We start from the raw sequence: 22,417 nt of genomic DNA, 5'->3' as shown, positions 1-22,417 counted from the left end.
CATAGTTATTCTAAATAAGATCTTTACTTGATTTAGGATGTGTGGTTGATTGAAAGGTTTGAGTCAAGTGTATGTTTTCAAAAGGAACTATATTTTAGTTATATTAACGTTTGATTAAATATCCTTGGTAGTTTTAACTATATATTCTATTGAGGGATAATTTTTGAAAAACAATATACACAGTTTGTGATTGAATACTTGAAAGAAAAACTTTGTGATTTTGATTGATTTAATATTCAAGACAAAGTTTTTGTTAACAAGTTCACTTCAAATATATTTGTGCCTTTTTGCAAAGTGAACCAATAACCCTAGTATACTCCAAAACATTTTAAATATATCTTTACTTGAGAGCTTTGGTTAAATAGGGAATTGTGTGTTGAAGCATATCATACATTAAAACGATTGCATCATTTTTCATACATTCATGAGCTTCAAGTTATATCATATGTTAATGTATTAGGAATTTGATTTGTACTCACACGCATTAGAAGCATTTTTTAGTGTTATTTTTCAAATTATATTGTATACACGGTTCGGTGTGTGAACCGGTGTGTGAGGAGAAAGTTGTATCTTTTGTAAGTAGCGGAGTAGGAGGGAGATGTGCCTCTTGTAAGCAGCGGATTGTAAGGGAAGCTCCATCCCAATTTAAGGAGCGAGGATTTAGTGAATCATTGAGTGGTTGCTCAAGGCGAGGACGTAGGCCAAATCAGCTGAACCTCGTAAAACTGTGTTTGTCTTCTCTTTTTCCTATACTCTTTATTTTCAGCACTGCATTTAAAATTGTGTATATTGCATGCAAAGGTTTGATAGCCTTACACATAAGTAATTGAGTTACAAGAATTCATTGGTAAATATATAAGAAGGGTTTAAGCAGTAAATAAGTATCAAAGAATTTTTAAATACCCAATTCACCCCCCCCCCTTTTGGATTACACCTGATTCAACAAAAATTATTTTCCATTCTCTCACTCAATTAATTGCAAAATATTTTTGAGAGGTTTTATCATACTCTATTGAACTTCATTTGAAAATCATTTGAGAGTGCATTCAGAATTTTATTTGTACAAATTAGCTTATTTGAGAAGCATTTTACTTGTATATAAAATTCCATATCATTTGTATTTACGGCTCGGGTTGTGAACCAGGAAGAGGTAGCTACGCCTTGTGTAAGCAACGGATTGTAAAGGGGTAGCTACGCCTCGTATAAGCAGTGGATTGTAAAGGGAAGCTTCGCCCTGGTATGTAGTGGATTGTAACGGGAAGATCCGTCCCAGTTTTAAGGAGCGGATAGTGGAATGCTAGGGTGGTTTGCCCAAGGTGAGGATGTAGGTGAGAGTTTTTGATTCTCGTTAAAAACTTTGTATTTGTGTTCCCTCTTCCCTACTCTATTTAATTTTCGCACTTTACTTTCCGCACTTGTATGCTTATGTTCAATTTGTGTTAAATATAATAATTATTTTAACTATTTGCATACATTATTATTTTTGGGATTCATGCTTGTTTAGAAAGACCCTAAGTTTGGTTATACTGATTGTGGAACTAAAATAGGGATAAATTGACCTAGGAATAATTTTTTAAATACCCAATTCACCCCCTCTTGGGAATACACCATAACTCTTAGATAATATTTAGCAATTTCTTAAAAAAATAAAATCATGCACTCAGTTTATAACTTGCATAAAATAAAAAGTAGTAGGGAAGAGAAAGCTGAACACTGTTGTTTTTACAAGGTTTGGCCGAAGCCTACATCCTTGCCTCCAGCAACACACTGCGAGGATTTCTTTTATCAACTTCGTTACCAGGTGAAGTTGCACCTTCTCTCCCTCAAAGGTGGAGTTCACCTCTCTAACGAGAATCCCCTCCTACTAGGCAACCATTCAATCCCCTGAACTGTAAAAATATATAAGAAACCGCAAATACTTGCTTGTACATTAAAAAGCTCCTTAAACGAGCAGATTAGTACACGTTAGATTCAAAAATAATACTTCAAAAATAATATGAAAGTTGAAGCTTGGAGTATATCACTAGAACTAACTGCAAGATGTGAGTTTTGAAGATTAAATCAGTCTTTTCCAAGTGAAAGAATCAAGAACATAGCAGTAGCCTTTTAGCAAAGAGAATACAAGAGAGTTGTGCATGTCGTTGCTTTTCAATTCGTGTTTCTTTTCCCTAATGTGTGAGAATAATACGTTTAAGTAGAGCACTAGGGTTTTAAAAACTTTCCCTTGAACCTTTTTTTTTTTAATTTGGAAACCATTGACACAAGATTCGAAAATAAGTTCTACGCTGTTTAATGTTTAAACACTCACATTAGTCGCTTGTTCATGAAGGGTTAGTCACCCGTGCTCCTTTTAAATTAGCGTATTCTGAAAGTCAGAATGAGGTCAGTCGACAGTGCTTGATAGGTCAGTCGCATGTGCCTATTGATACGGAACCCCAAGAATAAACGTCCGGAGACCCCAAATCAGATTTATCAAAACCCTAAACCCAAAATAAGATTCGAAATGGTATAGGATCCTTGACCTATTGCTTGACGTGAAGCACAAACCAAGAATATCAAATTAATGGATGAACGCCACAAAGGTAGCACCTTTGATAAGTTCGGTGAAAGTTCAATGAAGAACTTGAAGAGAAATAACCTCACTTGAATTCTATTCAGCAAAAATCAATAATCTTTAATACAATAGAGAGTTGACTACTTATAGAAAATAAAAGAAACCCATGACATCAGTTCAGCCAATAGAATTAAGCTATGACATCAATCTGGCCAATAAAATAATCCCACATAACCTTAAGCATGCCATGTCATTTAATGAAACATGTGCAAGTCACATGCCATGTGTCATTTAATGAAACATGTGCAAGTCACATGCCATGTGTCATGTCATTTAATGAAACATGTGCGAGTCACATGTCATGCTTAATTGACACAATTGGCCCACTATTTAATCCATAAAAATTCCCCAAACAGCCCTTATTGACTTAAGGTTCCAGCTTCACACGCCTTTAGACAATTTAGCATCTTGGGCTCTTCAAGAAAGTTCTTTTCTTTAGTGTCCATGGCCCTCATTGACTCTTGCTCAAACAACTTCTCAATTAGTCCTTGCATAGCCTCCTTGACCTTCTTGGCTCTAGCTCTTGTGATGGGTCCGCTTGGCACGTGCAGATCATCATGTGGAATTGGAGCTTGTGGGTTCATATCACCTATTCTGTTTGAATATTTTCAAACAAAGAAGCACCACAGTCACCTGATGATTTATCATCTATCGCTTGTCCTTTCAGCAAACTTGTTTTTCAATGATTTTTGGTTCCAAAATTAATTCATATATTTGAAAACTCATTTTGGACTTTGAGAAAATATTTTCCATGAATAAAATCAGGTATCTAAGTCCAATGACCTTTCCTAGGAGCTTCAATAAATCAGTATTGAGTTTTCAAGTACTTACATGAGACTTTCATATGATTTTCCTATCTTAGTGTCTACGTCTTCATGTTGTGAAACTTCCAATATGTCTTCTGAGCTTTATGCACTACTTTAATGAGCTTCATGCCTCACATGACTTGAACTTTCATGTTTCTCATGTCTCATAGCCTTAATTGTGATTTTCCATTCAGATTCTTCAAGTATATCCACTTGATACCATAAGATCACTTAAGTCCAAAAACTTATACTCACAAAGACATATTAAGTAACCTTGATTTGTTATCATCAAAATGAGATTAAGCCTTGTTAGGCTAACATTGGCTTTATGAACTTTTACATACTTAGTCCTAGTTTTGACAAAACAAGTTTTATGTCTTAAAGCCTCAAGAAAATTAAGTATATATTCATAACGACAAGTTATTGGAATTGGTGTATTCCCAAGAGGGGGGTGAATTGGGTAATTAAAAATTTATTCCTAGGTTCAATTCAAATCCACAATCAGTATAGCTGAACCTAGGGTCTATCTAAGAAAATACCAATTACCCGACAATATAAAACTAAGCAAATAAATAAAACAGATACAACAAGCTCAGTATTTCTTGATCATTCACAACAATAAAAACATAAACATTTAAGTGCTGAAATTAAATTGCGAAAATTAAAATTAGACATAAGAAATGTTATCGGGGTTCGGCCAAACTTGCCTATGTCCCCGCTTCAAGCTCACAAGCAGGAGGATTTCACTAATTGCTCGCTTACGGGTGGAGCGTCATCGATTACACCCTCCTCTCCTTATTGGGCGAGGAATACCCCAGGTGGCATTCACAGGGCTGATCCCAACCTTTACAACACCTTATAAGATGGTGCACCTAGTTCTCCTAATTAGGTCTAAACCATTCAAGGACTTTCTTAACTCGGTCTAAGTCTATCCAGTGCACGTTACAGGCCAGTGCAATCCTCTTCCAACCACACGTCGGGAATACAACAAATAATAAAATAAAGTATTTTTCGTACAACCAAGATGCTTCTCAAAAGTAGATATGTACAATAATAAAGCACAAATGCACTTCCAGATGATATAAATTAAAGCTTAATGTGAGTATGTGATTTTCTCAAAATAATTTTCTTAATCTTTGAGTGAGATGTGCATGAAAAATACCTCAAAGATTTAAAACGATTTAGGCTCAAAGGAATTTATATGATTTTGATTTCAGTAATGAAATATGCAATAAGAGTTTTTTAAAGATCCTGAAATCCCGAAAGTTTTCTTCTAAAAATGATATTCAAAAACATTGTAAAAGAAAGCTAGGGTAAAATGCTCAAAAAGATTTTGCAATAAAGAATATGAGCTTTTGGAATCTTGCAATAAGTATGCTAAGATCCTTAAGCTATAATAAGTTCACACCAAATATATTTATCAAGTCAAATATATGGGGAGAACCTCAAGTTATACTCTCAAAAAGGATTTTCAATAGACAAAGACAAGTGAAAGTATATATGAGTTTTTGATATAAAAATTTAATACTCTCTTCAAAATGATTTTCAAAAGAATAGTATGAAAGAGAGTAAAACCTTGCAAGCTTTTGAAAATAATACCCAAAATTATTTTAGAGGATTTTCAATCTAATCTTATTCTTAATTTTGAGTTACGAGGGGGTATATATAGATTGAGGGAGAATTTTAACCGTTATGGACAAAAGGGGAATAATTAAAAATATATAATTGAAAATTAACCACATTTAGCGTTGTAAAAATTCATTTTTTTGAGAGGTTCAGTCGACCATCTTAAAGGGTTAGTCGGTCGACTCAAGGCGATGTTCCAAACTTTCATAGGTTTGGTCGCTTGGCCTTAAGGCTGGTTTGCCGGTTTATGAGGTTCACTGAGCCGACAGTAGTTTTGAACTAAAAGTTCTGTCAGTCGGGGCATGTAGAAAAAAGTCAAGTTTGAAGGTTGGTCAATCGTGGAAGATACGTTCAATTTAGGTCGGTCGTCCGAGGTTTGGTCAAACATTTGACTTTCGGCCTTAAGTGTGGTCAGTCGACTGGGCAAATTTGAATTGGAAGAGTTTGGTCGATCAAAGATTTTTAATTAAGCAAAAAAATATAGCGTTGGTTGACTGAAGCCTTTGTAAAATAAATTTTGGGCCTGATTTCGACCCTAATGCAATTCCAAAAGCCTTGTATGATTTCAATTGTTAAGAAAAAAGTATTTGGTGCAAGTGTTGGGTTCCCAATGGTCAGTCTATGGTCAATCTAAGCTCTCATCCACATCATGCATGTTATGCATTATTACATACCAAATACAAAAACAAAATGCATTTACAATTGAAAATAGTCTTCTTCTTCTTCTTCTTTTGCTTCTTGGATACGATATGGAATTCCCTAAGTTGTGTGAGCTTTAAGTTCTATCTTGGCTTCTACTTCCCCTATACCTTATGTGTATGCTAGAATGTAAACCTGCTTATGCACTAAGTACACACATAAGTTTCAAGTGCTTTGTCAGCATCAAAACAAGGATCAGACTCAAAAAGTCAACACAAATTTAAAATCATATGAGTGCTATAATCTCTTACAAACTTGGTCCTAGTTGGGTTTAAAACCTCAGTTATGCACCTATTAAATTTCCTGAATACCTTTCAGTATTTTGGGTATAACTTTTGTTAGACGATTTGATGACTTTGGTGTTGATGACTTTTTTTTATTTGGGTAGTCATCAACAATTTGGGGTAATTCGTCGACGAATTCAAGAAGAATGTTAATAGTCGACGAATGGGGGCAATTAGTCAACAATTTGGTGTTAATAGTCATTGAGTGGGGTCAAATAGTCAATGATTGGTGTTGGGATTTAGTCCCCAACGGCTATAATCGACTAGTTTTCAATTTTACAAGTTCTTAGTGAAAAATATCTTTGAATTCAAAACCTAGGCACTTTTCATTTTAGTTATTCATCACAAGTGCTCAATTTCTCTCTTACTCTCTAGTCTTGTTTGATTTATTTCTTGAGAGATTAGTGTGAGGTTGGTTTGTATTGATATCAGCGCAATAAGGAGCATTTCATTATAATCATCTTCTTGGTGTAATAGGTTCTTTGTGAACCAATTAGTGAGGGTTCTTTGTGAACCAAAGTGCAAGGCTTCTTGGTGAACTTTGCGGCTCGTGGTGAGCAGTAGGGATTTGTTCCCGAGTTGTAAGGCTTCTCGGCCGGTGAAGGAGTTTGGATAGTGGATTATGGATTCCTTAATGTGGTCTCAAGGCATGGACATAGGCTTGGTGCCAAACCACATTAAATTACCGGTGTTAGTCTTTCTCTCCCTTTACTCCATTGTTTATATCTTGTGCTTGATTTTATTTTATATATTGTGATATAATTGCTTGCATTCTTGTCAAGATTATTATTTTGTAGAGAAAGTCGAAAATATGCGAAATAGTCTATACACCCCCCCTCTTGACTCTAGTCTCGGGCCGACACCAATGTTTTTAAAGCTTCTGCTAGCGTTTATTATAACTGCTGGTAAAGGAGTTCTGTTATGGTGGTTTACATAATCTCCATTAAATGTATTTAGTGGTCAAGTTTCACCAGCGGTTTTAGGACTTGTACCAACGATTATAAAAGTCACTGGTAAAACCTTTACCAGTGGTTTTTTATTTCTATCCTAGCGGTTGAGGGTGCTAGTAAAAGTGCAGTTTTTTGTAGTGTATCTAAGTTTGAAACTATGCATGTGTGTAGACTTCCTCTTCAATTTTCCTAGAGTTATGATTTACTGAGAAATTACAACAGCATTAAGTTGAGAAAAATAATTTTTTCTTATGCTTATATTTAGTCCCATGCAAACCCTATCGATCATGGGCTACATGTACATTCAAGGCTCAAGCTAATTTGAATTATCTGTGCATAAAAGATCCCATCAAAATATGTTGAACACATACTATCATGTGATTTTATTATATTACAATATATTAGAATAATAATGATAAATTATAATAATTAGAAAGTATTAATTAAAAATATTTTTTTTCAATAATATTATTAAAATAAAGTAATAATCAATTCTTGTTTTTATATACAACCAAATATTTCTTATGATTTTCAATGCTATTCTAGTTCAATGTTTATTATTATCATTTATCAAATTGAGTTTTTTTTTTTTTTTGCCATTTTATGACCATTTCCATAGATGGTTTTAAACGATTCCTAAAGTCTTAACTTAGACAAGCAACAATGTCTTTCTTTAAAAGGACACGAGCAGAGGGCATGTACAATGAATTCATAAACAGATTTAAAATGACAAAATTATAGGTCTTACTCTAAAAAATTTGTGAAATTTTAACTTCTTTTTGAATTACAAAATTTAAATAAACGAATGACTTGTTATTAATGTGTCTTAACCAAGTCTCTTTGTTTTTTATAAATTTCCTAAATCCACAAATACTTCTTCTTTAACCATTGATAGTTTTTCCTCTTTTGACAGTGATGGACTTTAGAGTTGCTTCCTCTTTGTATGAGAGAGAGAGAGAGAGAGAGAGAGAGAGAGAGAGAGAGAGAGAGAGAGAGAGAGAGAGAGAGAGAGAGAGAGAGAGATGGGAGGGCAAATTTTCACTTTTGAATGCCTCAAGAAATAAAGATTTATATTTATTATTTATTCAATTAACTTTTTAAAAAAATAACAACTTATAAACCCAATGCAATTTAAAATTTTCACTTTTCAATTTGGCCCACACTTGTCTCAAAAAATGCATTTAATATATTTTTTAATTAAATCCAGTAAATATCCTTATTGTCGATTTTTAAATAGGGAAATAAGGATTTGTCTTTAATATATATATATATATATATATATATATATAAAATTTAAAATTAATAAAAAATAAAAATAGGTGTAAACATAAAACTAATGTTATATAATATGTAAAATGTTAATTTTTCGGAAAAAATTAAATATTTTTTTAGAAAAGGGTTTAGTAATTAACTTTATTTTTTATTTTTAATGATTAATATAAATAGATATAATTAGCATTAATTTCATAAATATAAAACTATATATTATATAAATACAATTATATAATTTTACATATGAAATTATGTTTCAACCATTAGGTTGATTCACCAGTTCGACCCGTTTCACAAACCTAGTGAATTTTCTAGATTGGTCACCCATGTGAGTTTTAAAACTATAGGGCAATTACAACAAAAAATAAACATAAAATAGAAGGAAAACACATGAGCAACAAGGTTAAAACAAGACAAAAGCCCACACAATTTTTTGTCATACGTGATAACCACTTCAGAATGCCCATTAGATAATATTTCATTCGTCACAATGCCCCCACGACATGGCGCGGTGGAAAGGCATCAGCAAGTAAGAAGGAGTATCGGAGGTTCAATTCCAGGTAGATATACTCACGGAACCAGCGGTACCTGTGGATGGTGAGAGTTTACTCTATCAACCAGTGGGGACCGTAGATGGTGAGAGTTCACTCTGTGAGCCAGTAAGGACCAAGGATGGTGAGGTCTCTGTGAGTCAGCAGGGACTGTGGATGGTAATGGAGATGTGTCCCAGGAGTCGGGTTGGCCGAATGTCAAACTAATGCACAGAAGTCGTGTCCGTATCCAGACTTTACCCTGATAAGTGAGACCTGGGGGAGGAGGACGCTGATTCGTAGGTTTGGTGCCACACTAGGGGGTCCGAAGGACTCATTGGTGGCTGAAGTTCCTATGTAATAACAAAAATAAAAATAAAAATAAAAGATGGGTCACGTGGTGAAATAAATTTTAGGAAATAATACTCAAAGAAGAAAAATAAATAAAAGGAAAACACGTGAGCAGCAGGATTCAAATATGCATTGTAGAGTCCACACAATTTGTAATCATGCCTAATAAACACTTCGGCATGCCCAGTAGGGAATTTGAATATGATCAATACAACAATGGTCTATGCCCTACCAAAATTCAACTTTTTCCTTCATTCCACCATGATCAAATTCATACATAAGATTCAACCTATATTTTCTCTCATGATCTGCAAATCATATCAAGTTTTCAGAATAAGCAAAACAAAAAAATCAAACCTACTTCTTTGCAAAATTAAATGATTGAGTTCTAATATTTACATATTCATTTATATAATTCAAGCATAACCTCTAATTTAAAGAGAAGAAAGCAAACATTACATGGGCGGCAACCTTTGTCAAATAGTACCCTCCTATAGGCCATGTTTTTTTACTTCTTATCTTTTTAAGAATCTTAAAGTTGATTTTGAAATGTAAAGTTTTGGTACCAAATTGGCTGACAAATTGCATATTTTAAACTTTGAATCAAATCAACATAGAATTTACATTTGACATATTCATATTCTCATATCATATTTAGAGTCAGAGGGTTAGATTGAATTCAAAGATGACTAAAAATTAAGTTTCCAAAATAGCTAAAACAAAAATTAGAATCAAAATTTGTTCACATGCAATCAAAAGTTTCAAAATTGTCACAAGAAAAAATTCAATGCATGAAATAGTGAATTGTTTTGTGATCGATCGTTGCATGGATTTGCTTGAACATCTTCAAAAGATTGGATTAAATGAAGTCAAGAAGTTCCTTTTGAAAAAAAAGGATTGAGTAAAGGAGACAATGCTTTTGGAAGCAAGTGGTCAAGTTTTGCTATGCAGTTGTTGCTTCTTAAGAATTGGTGGGAGTCCCAAACAATAAAATTGTATTGAGATCTAGCAAATTTTAAAAAATTTGAATGATTTAGAGTAAGAGAGAAAGAGGCAAATATCAATTGGAGAGATTTGTGGCAATGAAAGAGAGAGGGGAAAAACGAGGGAGAGATTTATGCGAAAGTCAACGAAAAAACTTAAGAGTCTATGGTATTTTTTTTATGGGTTAAATTGCACAAATTAATGATATGATCCAAGAACAATCTAGAAAAGAAGAATTCAACCAATCAAAAATTAGTTTAGATTTTAAAAATTCAAAATTCGGAAATATTAGGATTTCGGGTTGAGAAGATTCCTAAACAAGGATGATCTCTTTAAATATTATAGTATAGATATGTGTCACAACATAATTAAAAGATTACCGGACATTTTGCTAAATTTAGTTTTAGGTGTTAAACACAAAATTAAAATATGATATTTTTTTTAATCTAAAAGTTGAATTATTTTAACTATTTGGTATCTAATATCTTAAAAAATGTTATTTTTCGATTTTAACCTTCTTAAGTCATAGGAGCATAAATATTTGATAAATTAATAAGCAATTACATGAGCTAAAATTTTTAATTTAATATAAATAGATTTTTTTTCATATATTTAATTGATAATTATAATTAAAAATAATAAAATTTATTGTTGTGTAAAAAAATGTATTAAATTAATTTTTATCACTTGAATATTGATTTTTTTGTCATTTTTATTTTTTTACAAAGGATAAAACTGGAAAAAGTACTTTTGAAGTTTGAATCCAAATCGTACATGTCTTCATCTCTAGTTTTATCTAGGAAATTTTAAGAAAATTTAGATATCATCAAACATTCTAATGTCTCACTGATTTACTTATTTATTTTTTATGTTTGAATCCAAATCAAATATTCATGTTTGGTTTTACTAGAAGAATTTTAAGAAAATTTATAATTATTGTCAAACATTATGATATCTAACCAATTCACTTATTTAGTGAATTGGTTTAAATATAGCTCTATTAAGAGGACATTTTGATCAAACAAATGCCTCCTTATTTTCATTCTAATAATTGCAATCAAGTCAATCAGAACTCATTCTTATTCATGTTGGGTGGCTCATTTATTAAACAATGAAATTATTAGCTAGTCCCAATATTATCAAACGAAAATCATATTAGCCTATGTTGGCTTTTCTAAGTTTTCATCCTATTTTGATAATAATAAATTAAGGCATCTAATTGTGCTACTAAGTGTGTTTACAAGAATTAAGGTATTAAGCACAATAACATATGCAAATTGGAAAGCAATGATATTTGGATATGAACATGGAGCTTATAAAAACCAAGCTTGAAGACTATGACTATATTTATGGAATTCATGAAGTCCAAGTTTGAAGAAATTAAAAGAATTTATTTCATATATTTTGCAAATAGGACCTATGTGAGTACACTATCATTGATTATGTGAAGAAGCTCATAAATGACCTCAGTTGGACCCTAGGCACCTAATATTTAATTGAAATTTATTTTTTAAATATGTAAAAATTATTTCAAAATGTTAAAAGCAATTTTGGAATGAAAAACCCCAAAACAAGATTCTCCAAATCCCTTTTTCTTTTTTCTTTTTTTCTGCAGCCGCCTTGATGTGCAATTTTATAACTTCCCATCTTTAAAAATGTTCAACAGGAAAGTTGTGAGATTTTTTCTTACCTTTATTTTGATATCAATATCGTCCTATTTAGAGTTCTCTAGCAAAGGTTATGTCGCAAATGCTGAAGAGTGTTTGTGACTAAAATCTCAAGGGAATTCAGGTGGCCGAATTCTCAATTTGGTCAGCTGAAAATCCCGGCAGAATGTCGCAACGACCATAAAACGGCTAGTTTTCAAAATGATTAATTATTTTCAAATCACAACAGCCATAAAACAACTAGTAAACCATCTTACCTATAAATACAAGATTTCAAACTTGTTTTAGTAAGAGAAGGAAAGAGATATACATCTATTACATACATTCAAGTTTTTTAATTATTGGAAAATATTTCTCAAGCACTTTACAAATTCTTTGTTTATATTTCAAGTGCTCATCGTCTAGTTACTCCTTGAGCTTCATTTCATAATCACATTGAGAGTGCATTAGCTTGCTATTTTCATTGCACTTATTCGCTCATTTGAAGAGCATTCTTTGTACATCTATTTTGTTGATTCCACTCTATAAAGGCAACTCCACCTATTGAAGGAGAGAGGTGACTTTGCCTAGTGAAAGTGAGAGGCGACTCCACGTATTGAAGGAGAGAGGCAACTCCGCCTACGTAAAGGAGAAATGTGTCTCTGCCTAGTTAAGGAGAGAGGTAACTCCACCTATTGAAGGTGGGAATGTAAAGGCTTCTCCGCCTACTAAAAGAGAGAGGTTTCTTTGCCTATTGAAGGTGAGCATATAGTGGAATCCTTAAGTGAGTTACTTGAGGTAAGGACGTAGGCAAGGATTGTCGAACCTTGTAAAAATACGGGTTTTATTCTCTTTTTTATAATTTCTTTAAATTAAGCACATTTAGATTTGTTCGTACTTGTTGTGATTGTTAATTGCATTTGCTTATTTAGATCACGTGATTAAGTTTTGGTTAAAATTTTTAAAGCGTTGCATAAATTTTTTAAATACCCAATTCACCCCTCCCTTTTGGGACTACACCTTTTCTAACAATTGGTATCAGAGCTCGATTACAATAAGTTTAACCTTTTTTGTATAAAGATCACATGGCACATATTGGTGTATCCCTGTTTTGCGAGGGGCAAACCTCTACAAGGCCTCCAATGTTTTGTGGTGTAAATTACACCTTCTAGAAACAAAGAATGAGCATTTTTATCCAAACAATGGATTGGGGAGCTTGGAGAGTAATTGTTCAAGGGAATTTTTATGCCAATGAAAATGATTAATAATAGTGAAATTCCCAAACTAGAAAATGAAATGGATGAAAATGACATTGAATTAATGAAAATCAATTTTTAGTGCCATTAATATTTTATAATGTGCTTTAGATACTAATGAATTTAATAGAATCATGACATGTCAAAGTGCTAAGGAAATTTGGGAAGAACTAGAAATTACATATAAAGGAATCAAAGAGAAGAAGGCTACCACTTGAGATGATTCAGACTCAAGTGATCAAGAAGCAGCGAATTGTTGTTTGAGGGTAATAAACAATGAAAAGGTATACATCGTTCCCTCTACCTCTTTTAATTATTATAATGAATCCTGTAATGAATCATATGATATTTCTTGTGATGAAAGCATGCCTTCTTACGAAAAACTACAAGAAGAATTATTTAAGGTTCACAAGATTCTAGTTCAGATGTTTAAAAAGAACACAATTTTGAAAAGTGAAAATGAAAGTTTGGCAAAAGAATTAAATGATTTAAAAGAATCTCATGCCACTCTTGAAAAAGAAAAGGATTTGAAAATCTCTAGCTTTAAAAGAAAAATTGAAGAGTATATTATAATAATCTCGAAATTTACAAGTGAAAAAGATAACTCCAATAAATCCCGAGGAGTTAAAAGAAATAACTTTTTCAAAAGGGATTTGAGTTCATCCTATAAATCCTATGGTCATAATAGTTTTTATGCCTCATCAAGTAAAAATAGGGATTATAAGCCAAATCTTTCACATACATAAAAGACTTGCTTATATTGTGAAAAGAAAGGGCACATTTGTTACACTTGCCCATTTAGAGGTGCTAAAGGCAAAAAAAGAAAGATGGTATAGCCAGGTTGTCAAGAAAAAAAATCCCTTAGGATCCAAGGAAGAATGGGCACCAAAAAGAAATACATAATTTTTAGAATAGTTCTTCCTTAGATGTTAGGATTAGTTATTAAAATAAAAGGTGATAGTGATGACTAAGTCATTGGGTAGTGGATAGATGTCAAACCATAGTATACACATTTACTATATTGAGGACTTTAGAGAATTAAGCCAATATGAGAAATTCAAATGATAAATCCAATATGATATTTTAATTATATATATTGATTAATCGTAAATTTGGAATCACCAAAAGCATTGTTCAAGAAAAATTCATATATTCCTAAATGTCCATTGCCTAAACAGTTAGGACATAATTATCATGCTTAATCTACAAGCATGAAAATATTATGCTTACTTTGAAAGTGTCCACTTATAATTACTTTGGAATTACATACTAAATTGAAAAATAGCTCTCGGGCTATACTCGACCTATTGAGCATCCCTTACCAAGGAATACATGACTCATCATTTAGATGCAAATGAGGAAAACAATACCAAAGTAATTCAGAAAGAGGTTATATTAACATAGGACCACCCTAAGGATCAAATACTTAGTAAATCTTTACACAGAGTAACTCCTCGTTCTTCACTGTAAAAACATATGTAATCATCCTACTCCCTTATCACTAGAAAAAATCTTATAATATTGATAAAGTGTCGCTTTGAGAATCAAATATAAAACTTCATAGAATGAAAAGAAATCTTTTAGATTCTTATAATCATTCGTGTCAAACATTGAATAAACAAAAGATTCATCTTATCAATATATCAAAGCAATATTGGGTTCTCTAAATGAACATTCATGCTAATCTAAGAAACCCCCGCTCTACCACGAATCTCAAAGCATTGGTGCAATGCAGTTTGGTTGAAAGGAAGAAAATTTTCTTCTGAATACTCTTTGTTCATTATTAAGTTATTCTTTATATAGGAGTATTTATTCATATTCCTTTATAAGCTCTCAACCCATGATCAAACTATTAAAGCTTCATATTATTAAAATGACATTATTGTCCACAACCAAGCTAGGTTGGTTGCACTAGGTTTCAACCAAGAAAGGGTATCAATTTCAAATAAACCTATGCACAAGTAGATAAATTGGAAAGCCATTCAGACTTGAGTCATTTGCATGTTGTGCATCAAAAGTAAAGAATAAGTTAATTAGGCTTATGAAGGAAGATGTTTGAAACTTATTTGGCCATTAAACTAAGCATTGAAGGCTAAAATTATCAAGTTAGAAAAGCCTAGGAAATTCAAACAACTCGGGTGACTAAAAAGGGGCCATCTTGGTCGATTGAATCTTACTAACTCCGACTTAGGAAACCGAAAGGCCTATTTCAAGAGACCAAATCATCGGGTTTTAAAATCCTATCCCTCGTGCTGAAATATAAACATTTGGCCTTCTCTCTTTATCTCCTTAACTCCACCAAATCACCCCAACACTCAAATCTTAATGTGATGTTGCTTAAAATGAGCAAATTAGGCAAAGAAAACAAATGAGGTGATTAAGCTTAGAAAGTCTTGCAAATGGTGCAACATATTACAACATAGCAAGTCTCTGTTGCAAGTTTTGACCCGTGTTAGACGTTCCACCCGAGAGTATATATAGTCCAAAGGGGGGGGGGGTGAATGGACTCTTTTTGCGTATATGTGCTTTCTCTACAAAATAAAAACTCTTGGCAAGATTGCAAGTAATTATATCACAATTTATGAAACATAAATCAAGCATAAGACATAAATAAAAGAGTGAAGGGAGAGAAAGCTTAACACTAAAGATTTAATGTGGTTCGGCACCAAGCCTACGTCCACGCCTTAGCACTAAACCAAGGATTTCACAATCCACTATAAATAATCCTTCACCAGCGGAGCAAGCCTTACAACTCGTGTACCAAACCCTACACTCGGGAACAAATCCCTACCCGCTCACAAAGAGCCTTTGGTTAACCAAGAACCTTCACAAAATAGTTCACAAAGAACCTTTACAACCAAGAAGATTATTACAATGTAACGCTCCTTAAATGAGCTAAAATCAATTACAAACAAATCCTTACACTACTCTCTTAAGAAATTATTCAAACAAGATAAATGAGTAAGAGAGGATTGAGCACTTGTGATGAATGACTAAAGTGCAAAGTGCAAAGTGCTTATGTTTTGGATAAAATGATATTTTTCACAAATATGATCAACAATACTCAAAACCATGTCTAAATAAGCCTAATAGCTTGTATTTATAGCCAAAGAGCCAATATGAACGTTAACTAGCCGTTAGGAGCAAATCTCATGTGATTTTCTTGAGAACTAGTCATTTTCTAGCCATTATGGCACTGGGCACAAGACCACTTGTCAATGAGTCCTCTGCTCTCGTCGACTGGTCACACTCTACCAGCAATTGTTAACATTCTGTCTGCACTCGTCGAATAGTGTTGACTAGTGACTCGTCGACTAGTGTCCCCCACTCATTGACGAGTGACCTAAATCAAAAAAGGTCTATTAATTTGGGTGTAATCTCGAGACGGGGGTGAATTGGGTATTTTTAAAAATATGTAATATTACTTACCACTTAATCCCTATTTCTATATTTAAAAAATTATTTGCATGGGTTTAAGACTGATTTAAATTATTATATTAATGAATTCTTTTCACCCAATTAATTGTCAAGTGCGCGTGGGGTTATTCAACACACACATGCAAGATAGATAATGAAATGTGTTGCGGAAAATAAAAGGAGTAAAGGAAGAGAGAAGGCAAACACAATTTTTACGAGGTTCAGCCAACCCGGCTTACGTCCTCGCCTTGAGCAACCCACTCAAAGATTCCACTAAATCCCTGCTCCTTTAACTAGGACGAAGCTTCCCTTACATCCACTGCTTACAAGAGGCACAACTTCCTCCTCACCCGGTTCACAACCCGAACTGTGATTACAATATAGAATTTCAAATCTGCAAAACAACTCAATATTGCTTCTAACAAAGCTAGTGAGTACAATTGAAAACCTAACACATATCCATACGATGAAACTTGAAGCTCAGTATGTATGTAACGATATAATCGTTATATGAATGATATGCTTCAACACAAATTCCCTTTTATTAAATCTCCCAAGTAATGATATAAGTAGAAGCTTTGGAAAAATTAGGGTTCTAGTTCAACTTACTAGATGCATGAATACCAAATGTGATCTTATTAAAAATTTTGTCTTGAACATTTTAAAGATCTAAATCAATAAGTTTTCTTCCAAGTATCCAAACACAATATGCTCTTTGTAATATGTAATATATATAAATATATATATATATATATATATTTATATATATATATATATATATGATATGAGTTCCAAAGATCAAAAACCTAATATAATATTTTTTAGAAAATATCCCTCAATAATATATATATAGTTTTGAACTCTAAGGATATTTAATCAAGTAGTTTTGTAATATCGAAAATATCACTTCTTTAACTAAATACACACTTGAATAAAAAATATTTAACCAATGGAAAAAACTTTTCTCAAGTAGTGATCTTGTCAAAACAATCTAATATGTATATAAATACACTCATGATCAGTCTCTCAAATAATATGCAATAATAGATTTTGATATGAAAAGCTCTTCGAGAATATATATTAACAAGTGAATCAATTTAGATGAAAAGCTTTATGAGAATAAATATTAACAAGTAAATCAATTTACCAAACCTCAATACCAAAATGAAAGCACAATGATTGCTAGATTTCCTTTTGAAGATCAAGACAGCCTTAGCTCAGATTTGACATATAAACTTTGAAATCCCAAGCAAAAACTTCAGTAGTGTGTTCAAAGTTCTCCCAAGTTGTGCTAAACGTACAATATCCTCAATTGTATGCCAAAGGTTCATTCTCTTGGGGGCACTAGGGTTTAGATGTTGATTATATTGGTAACCTTGCCCTTAGGATGATTTCTATCCATTGGATCAACTTGATTGTGAAAATAACTCACGTGTTCTCTCATTAAAAATCAAAATTTTAATCTTCTTGTAAGTTCAAACGACTGAGGATTAGAGCTCAGACGAATGAAGTTCCTTAGGGCTTCAAAAAATTAACCTGGACACAGGGTCAGACGTCTGAAGTTTGGGTTTAGACTTTTGAAGTTGCGGGTTCAGATGACTAAAGTCAGGATTCAGTCTTCTGGTGTGCTACTTCCTGTTTCTGTGTTTTTCTAATAATTCTTCAAACGACTGAACTTAATCTTCGGTCTTCTAAAAATTCTTTAGATGACTAAACTTAACTTCAGTCTTCTGAAGTTGACACTTCAGTCTTCTAATCATAGAGTTCGATCTTCTAAATAGAACATTTTCTAGATTTTTCTTTTTAGTTTCAAAATTTTGTTTTTGCTTCCTTTCTTTGCTTTTTCATAAAATATTTTTTCGGGGTTTTAAAAAATATCTAAGTCCATAAATATCCCCTAAAGATGTTCATGAGATGCATAAGTCCTAAAGTCAGTTTAGAGTATATTTTAAGCTTCAAATTAAATCATATGAAATATGTAAATACATTCAGTTCTAAATACCCATTCCCATGACAAGCTTGAACTTGCCGCTTGCATCTTCATTTTTCAACTCTTTTAGTTCCATGGATTTTGCCAAGATGGATATACTTTAGTCTTCATGTCTTTTCATGACTTTCTATCCTTTTGTGCATGCTAAATATTGTTCATGTTCACAATCTTAATGCACAGTTCAAATGCCAAGTGATTTGTCATTATCAAAACAGGATTAGACTCATAGAGTCAACAAGGTCATCAACATGAAAGTTGTGAAATTTTTTCTTAACTTTCCAGCGACACTAAGATTGTCTTTTATGGAATTTTTTTAGCAAAAGTTATGCCCAAAATATAGAAGAGTGTTCAAGACTCAAGGTTGCACTACGTTAGTCGACAATTGCTTTATTTTTCCTTATCAAAAAGCATTTTAATGACTTAAAACATTATTGGACAAAAGTACTTGAAAGATATTAAGCCCAATTAAGTTTAATACTTGTCTAAAAGAGTTTCCCTATGAATATAAGATTTCTTGTTTATGAAAACTCATTTGAAAGCTCGTTTCGATATCTTATATGCTTAGTATGGCCTTTTAAAAAAATATATACTCGACTTTCTTGAGACTTTAGGACATAAAACTCATTTTGACAAGACCGCATCTAAGTATAAAATATTCTTAAAACTAAGATGTTAAAAACTTGTCCATTTGAAAACATATTTTGAGTTTAGGATTCTTTTGACAAACCCTTTGATTTTAACTTTGAAAACTATTAAAGTTGAGTTTCCGACTTTAGGTGAAATAGTGGTTCTAGGAGAACAAATCTTTGCATGTTAACCTATGATAAGTATAAAAACAACTGCAAAGATTAAGTAAAATAGTAATAGGTTAGAAATCATCAAAAAGGGGGAGATTGTTAGCCTTGGAGGCTACATAATCATGGTTTAAAGTGTTTTGATGATATTAACCTATATGTTGTTCCTAGTGCGTTCCATCTTTACTCAACTCTTACTCAGAAATCATGAAGAAACACACTTGCAAGAGTTACAAATGTTCCTACCTCACACAACCCTTATTACATATAATTTAACAATTAAGCTTCAATTGGTTGTGCTTGGGTCTTTTTAGAGTGAGTGTCCTATTGATCTTTCCTTCTTGACGTCTACTCGGTCCGATCTTTGCTTTTGATCCAATGCCTTCATGTATTTTCCACTTGAATCCATACTAAACATGATCTGCAAAGATGGAATGCACTAGGAACAACATATAGGTTAATATCATCAAAACACTTTAAACCATGATTATGTAGCCCCCAAAGCTAACAATCTCCCCCTTTTGATGATGTCTGACCTATTACTACTTTAGTTAATCTTTGCATTTTTTTTTATACTTATCATAGGTTAACATGCAAAATTTGTTCTCCTAGAACTACTAATGGGTTGTTATCATCAAAACATGATAATTAAGATCATGTAGCCACCAAGGCTAACAATCTCCTCCTTTTTGATGATGACAAACCATTAGTGTTCTCTATAAGGTATGATTTAAAGCTCCCTCTCAAATTATGCATATTCTTGAATGGGACTAAAATATGCTCCCCCTTACTATATGCATATTTACAATTTGCTCCCCCTTACTTTATGCATATAAGGCATAAAAATATTTAACTATATTTTTCATATCCATTAGTGCTTTAAATATGCACACCATAAAATAGAAATTTCATTTAAGATAAGACAATAAGTAAATTGAACTTTCATATTATTTTCATATTACCACATGAATTTTACCCCACATACATTTCCACATACATTTCTCCCCCGCATGCATAACACCATAAAACTTCTCCCCCTTTGATCATCATAAAAAATAGCGGTGTTATTCATTTAGCTAAAATATTTTCTCCTTCTTAAGATCAATTTCTATGGTGGTGAGGTGAGTATGTGCTAAACATATGTGCCAAATGTTGGTGCTAAACCATAACATGTGAAAAGCCTAGATTGGCTTCCTAACCAAGTCATGAATGATGATTTAAAATGTTGCCATTTGTTGTTTGGATCAATCATTCAATGTGAATTCTCCAATTTTTGTTATGATTAGCTTCACCAAAGCTCAATCTTCATGAATGTTGTGTAATAGATATTCTAAGTATCTATCCAAACAAGCATACATCATCAAAACAAATTATGTCACTCAAAAAAAAAAAAATTCCTAAGGAGCAAGCTTTGAGTGCATGCTTTTTCATCCCATAGCCAATACATAAAAAATAAACCAATTAATAAGATATATACAATTAAAAAACATCATATTGGTTTTATAATTTAAACCCATCAATATTGACATGATTCTCTAAAATTCCTAACATAGTAAACAAATAACTTAAAAAGCATAATCTGAGATTTTTATACTTTGAGCGCATCATATTCATTACATTTCCTTTCTATTTTTACCTAGGTGTAGTAAAGTCTACCTAAATCCAATTTCCTAATCCTAGGCTCTAAGGAAGCAATAAAAAAATTCATGTGTTTCCTTTTGGTACCCATTCCTCCTTGAGTCCCAAGGGGTTTGTTTTCTTTACAATCCATTCCATCCTCCTTTCTTTGCCTCTAGCTCCTCTATAGGGGAAAAAATATCTTATGTGACCCTTTCTTTCACAATATAAGCAAATTTTGTTTGTGCATAAGGGTTTTTCCTTGTTTGCATTATTTTTGCTCGTTGAGGCATAACCATGTAATTTATAAGAGGATTTCAAACTTTTTTTTCGAAAAGCTATTTCTTTTAGCTCCCAAGAATTTATTTGAGTTTTCTTTTCCTCTTATGGTTTTGTCATGATCTTCATTTTTCTTCTTCAAGTGCGTATTTTCTTTTAAACTCTTTTCAATTTGATTTTTCAAATTTCATACCTCTACTTGAAAAATAGCATGGTATTTTTGAGCTTTTTCCATAAGTTCCTCATTTTCCTTTTTTAAAGAGAAATTTTCTTCTTTCAAGATAGAACAAAGACAAGGTTCCTTACTCTTGGATTTTGACAATTTTCCTTCCAAATTATTTATCTTTTCTTTCAAAGTTCCATGCTCTTTTTGAGAATTTAAAACACACTCATCATTTTTCCTTTTAAGGGATTCATTTTCTTCTTCCAAAAAGGATTCTCGTTGCTTAGACATAGCAAGCTCTTTCTCAACATTTTTTTCCCTCTTTTTAATTAAAAATAATTCATCAAACAATTTAGCACAATTATTCACAACTTCATCATATGAAAGTGCATAATCCTCTTCATCCGAAGTTACTTCATTTTCTTGTTCATTAGCCATGAAACATAGACGTGCTTCTTTCTCCTTTTTGCTTACTTCTTCTTTCGTGAAGTGTTGTTTTTCTATAAGGAATTTCCTAAAGTCTCTCATGAGTGATTCCATATCATCCTCACTATCCTTATCATCTTTTAGCATTTCTTTGAATTTTGGACTAGATATTTTATGAGCAATGCATTTCTCCTTCCTAGACTTCTTAGGATCCAAAGTCGTATTTTTCTTAAGTTCATAAGTCATAAGTGACCCAATAAGCTCATCAAATGTGACTTTGGTTAAATCTTTTGCTTCCTCAATGGTGATGGATTTAGCATTCCCTGACTTGGGTAAAGATCGGAGAACTTTTTGAATATTATACTCCATAGAATAAGTTCTACTGAGTGCTTTTAATTCATTTATGATGTGTGTGAATCGAGTGAACATGGATGTGATGGATTCTCCCTCATCCATCTTAAACATTTCATACTCATTAACTAACATGTAAATTTTGGACTTCTTAACTTGTGAAGTACCTTCATATGTGACTTCAAGTTTTTTCCATATTTCTTTACTGGTATCACAAGCACAAACACGATTGTATTCATTGTCACTCAAAGCCCAATAAAGAAAATTTTTGGTTTGGAAGTAAGTTTTACTAATCTCGTTTCGGTGTCTGAAAACTCCTCAAGTTGTTTTGGTTCACCCTTGCTATTTTTGAACTCATAATC

This window comes from Malania oleifera, chromosome 10 (assembly GCF_029873635.1).
Source record: "Malania oleifera isolate guangnan ecotype guangnan chromosome 10, ASM2987363v1, whole genome shotgun sequence".
Taxonomy (NCBI): domain Eukaryota; kingdom Viridiplantae; phylum Streptophyta; class Magnoliopsida; order Santalales; family Ximeniaceae; genus Malania; species Malania oleifera.
The sequence above is the reverse complement of the archived record's forward strand: the minus strand, read 5'-3'. Positions refer to the sequence as shown.